At 46.8% G+C, this 4560-nt stretch overlaps 1 pseudogene; it reads left to right on the forward strand.

Moving 5' to 3' along the window:
- Window positions 1-3625: 3625 nt before the first annotated feature.
- Window positions 3626-3744, forward strand: LOC148825516 (5S ribosomal RNA; annotated as a pseudogene).
- The last annotated feature ends 816 nt before the right edge of the window (window positions 3745-4560 follow it).

Genomic DNA, 4560 nt, shown 5'->3' on the forward strand with positions numbered 1-4560 from the left:
CGTTATTAATTTCTTGAGATACGCGATTCCATATTATATTCCCTTTTAATCAAATTCTAAAAGTATGCTTGTTGACTCCGGTATCGCGGTAGTTAAAGACTTCGATGCTTAAAATGTTTAGGGAGAAATGGAATACTGGTGTGTATGTTTTCTTTAAAGTACCGATACCAGCCATATACTGTATGTTTAAGTTCCAAAATTAATATCGTTTATGGACTTCACACGCGTTGCAGTATGCTCCTATTCTTTTTATGCTCAGGCACAAAGTAAAAGGGGATGCTTCATATTGCTTGACTAATTTTAAAAACTAAGTTAGAAATGCAGACGCTCCCTCGGTGCGCTGCTCTGGTGCGCCGGCTCTTACACAGTGCCTGTCTGCCGTAAGCGTTACAATATACATACCCAACACTGCTTGTACCCATCTGTCATGCAAATAAAACACCTTGAATTGAATTGAATTGAGGGGAGAGGGGGGGAATACTAAAGCCAATACTGGCTCAATACCCTCGATGGGCTTTGACGTGCTAATGCGTTGGTTTAAGAGTCCGGGTGTGGCAGGCTTCCAATGTCAACTCGACTCGATTGGAAGACAATGAACGTATTTTGTGATATTTAGAAATATAAATTTGTTTGGTGCGAGTGAGGTTTTATTTAATCTCTGACCAAGGGAAACGTTTCATTTTTTTCAAAGAAATGTTTGTTAAAAAATAAAGTCATAGTTCTATGGGATTCAATCACAGACCATGTGACATGGGAGTCACGAAACTACTGTAACACACAGCGCCACCAGATTTAATAACGCAATAAAAACGCTATAAAATAATGTGACTTGGCACAGAAAAAGTTTACAGCACAGTACGATAATAAATGCTGACCATGACTTTAGAAGCATAAATTACCTTACACTCAATTTAAACACAAGCTGTCTTTCTGTATGAACCTCTAAGCTGGTTCATACAGAAAATGTAGAAATGCATTAGCCTGATTATGATTAAAAAACACATAATTAAACACGCGTTTGCGATTTAAATCAGAACACGATTTAAATCAATATAAATGTTTATATTGTAACGCATACTGTCCAGCCTCCATTTCTCTATAAAAATTTACTCTGTTGCACACACACACACAATAGAAGGAGGAACCGCTGTCAGAAGGGAAGATATGTTCAAAATATCGCAAATATCGATCATGTTGCGATATTTTGAAATATAAAAGTCAATTGATTGTCCATAATATCGCTATTCTATTTTTTCGAAGAAATGTTTGTTAAAAGAAAAGTCCGGTACCAGCTGGATTTGAACACACAACCTACCAGTTGCTAGGCACGCACCTAGACCAGTCGGCTACAACACAGCTCGCATGAACAGGCAGGCGAAACAGCCCTACACAGCCCTGTCGCAGCACACGAATACCATTATTAAATTCCTTAGATACGCGATTCCTATTATATTCCCTTTTAATCAAATTCTAAAAGTATGCTTGTTGACTCCGGTATCACGTTAGTTAAAGACTTCAAAGCTTAAAATGTTTAGGGAGAAATGGAATACTGGTGTGTATTTTTTTCTTTAAAGTACCAAGACCAGCTATATACTGTATGTTTATGTTCCAAAATTAATATCGTTTATGGCCTTCACACGCGTTACAGTATGCTCCTATTCTTTTTATGCTCAGCTACTAAGATTTCCCTTCATTGGTAAATTCAATATCTACAACGGGCACAGCAAAGACGTTTTTACTGTAAGTCTTTCTACGACAGACCAACGGACCACGAGTGCCCCTGTCGGTCAACCAATCACTTACTGCGGTGCCACGCGTCATCTTGCGTCATACTGAGCGACGTCACCTGCGGTACGTGTCTGTGACGCACACTTTGAATGGCTGCATCTGTAGCAAAAACAACCTCAAATGCTTTCTGACCTGGGAGACCAAAGATGAAATCCAAGTGCCGAGGTTCAAAGCCAAGTTCCTTCTGCAACACTTTTCTGCTGAACTGCATACAATCCATGAAGAGGTCATCCAAAAGCTCAAAACGCACAGCATTCTTGCGGGATCCAAAAGTTGCCATTTCGTAAACTGCAAAACAAACACTGCTTCCACAAAACAAGAAAAACAATCCAACTACTCCACCTAAAGGCTGATCAAGGTATCTCCCCTGGGTGAACCTCCTTCTTGATCAAGGTATCTCCCCTGCCAGGTAAATATGAGCTGTACAACTCCTGCAGCGCGGGGAGAAAGTTTCCACGCTCCGCCGCAGGGAAGGCTCGCTCCGTGCGCACACGTCCTTTCAATGCCAGTTCAACAAGTGCTCCGCATTAGCAGCGTCGGGGCTCTGGCGTTTTGCACCTCACCTCACCTCGCACAGCCCCCTCCTTGAATGTCTGGCGCTGGGCATGCCCCGCTCTCCTCCGCCTTATCTTATCGCGTGTGACCACCGACAATGGCCACAATGCCGGGGAATGGCACCTGTAAAGTGTTAATTGGGGCACAGGAACAGCCCGTCTCGTCTCGGGAGCCGGCTTCAAAGACAATACAGCAAACACAGCGGGGCGGGGGAAGTAGACGACACGACACATGCAGGTACATTCAGCTCCGGCGGGAACGAGTCATTTGTCGGTCTTTTCAAGTGCTGGGAGCCGAGTAATCCTTCGCTTGTATCATTTCTCCCCGGTGACTAGATCTCACCCTGCGACTCTCGACTGGGCTCACCCACGGCAGCCCAGCAGGTGTGAGCCTAGCCGGCACCCGGATGGGAGATTCCCCCCGGAAAAGCTCAGGTTGCTGCTGCTCCTGCAAGAGGTGTGACTGGGACCATTAGGGAGCGCTCACCCTGCAGTCTGTGTGGCTTTCTTATGCCCCAGCATCCTGATGGCGACACTCTGCTGCACAAACAGGCGCTGTCCTTCGGGGGAGGCATAAAACCGAGGTCCCGACCCTCCTTGGCCATTAAGAAATCCCAGGGCGTCTCTCAAAAAGAGACGCTGGGGGTGTCACTCTGGTGTTAGTGTTCCCCTTTACCAATCAGTCGGGGTCTCCTCCTAATCCCCGTCTCATATGTAACAATCAATGACGAGGCCCCCCTGTCCCGCGATATTGTACTTGTCTCCTAGCCGCTGGCTGGCGCCGTGAGATTTAGTACTCGCGCAAGAGACCGGGGGCAGAGCGCGAACACGGTCCCCAGCCCCCCACAAAGTGTGCGCTCCAGGTTCCCTCTCGGGGCTCTGCAACACAGCAGAAAGGCAGCGAGAAGGAGCCTCTTGCTCTGACGCCGCAAGGCCACAAGAGGGCGGAAGCGCTGCGCGCCCGGCCGACGTGTTGGACTGGTGCGCTTTATGTGCTGAAAAAAACACACGACAGCCCAGAAATGTTTTGAGTGCTGTGCACTGGAGGTTTTTGTCTTGTTAAGACTTGCCTTGTGCTCTTCCGAGCAGTTTGTTTGTTCTCCTCCAGTGCGGGACAAGCCAACACAAGGGAGCACATTCGCCAACATCCAGGTACGCAATGCGATTTGGAAAGAAGCTCCTTTCCAAAGAGTTGCACACGAATGATCCTTCTGTCCCGCTCGGGGGACACGGAGCCCCAGCCACACACAGCTTCAAGTAGCGAGTCAGGCGCCATGGCTTTCGCTTGCGGCCACACCACCCTGAACGGGCCTGTTCCTGTCTCATCTCGCAAGCTAAGCAGGGTCAGGCCTGGGTAGTACTTGGATGGGAGACCGCCTGGGAATACCAGGTGCTGCAAGCTTTTGCTCTCTCGGCCAGCAGGGGTCGCCGTTGGTGCTGTAGGCTTTGGGAGGAAAACCTGGAGGATGGAAAGGTGATCTATAGCCTCATCTCTAGAGATGTTTTGTTGCTATGGCATGTGTGACCCATATAAAAAACAAAACCCATTTGTAAAACGAATATCGAAGCTGCCTCTAAATCTGCAAATGAAGATGAGTCGATAAACCACTTGTTTTTTGTATAACTATACATATATTCATTTATTACTGATTTCATTCATTGAGCACGGATAAAATAGAGGTACAGCCATTCACTGTTTGACATGTCTGCACTGGTACAGAACCTAGCAATCAGAAAACGGGTGAAACTGTCTTTAGAATTAGCATACAGTACCGAGGCCCCCATGACCAAATAAAGGCTAACCTCGATAATCACAATATGCACATTTTATGTATTAATAAATGTATTGTCGTGTATTAATATTCATGTGTGTGCTGTCATGATTGTAGTCCCTCCCCCTTAAGGGCGCTCCAGTTCTTTCACTTCAGACTTGATTTTGTGCACGTGCCCCCTGTTTCAGTTTCCTTCCAGACCCCCTTAAAAGCCAGATGCCCACTCAGTGCATTGATTCTCGCATCGTGCGAGCCCGGGGCCTGGATGCACCTGGCTCCATTATGGTTTTAGTTTCTGTTCCCATTCCTGTTCCCCCTGCCGGTCCCGAACTGGTTCTGGATTTTAATCGTCTGTCTCAGATGGATCGCCTGGCCTTTCACTTTTTGCACCATTTTTGGATTTCCCGTTTGACTCATCCCTGGATCGTTTGCCTCGGCCTCACCTC

Source organism: Atractosteus spatula, chromosome 10, assembly GCF_055471065.1.
Source record: "Atractosteus spatula isolate fAtrSpa1 chromosome 10, fAtrSpa1.hap1, whole genome shotgun sequence".
Lineage (NCBI taxonomy): Eukaryota > Metazoa > Chordata > Actinopteri > Semionotiformes > Lepisosteidae > Atractosteus > Atractosteus spatula.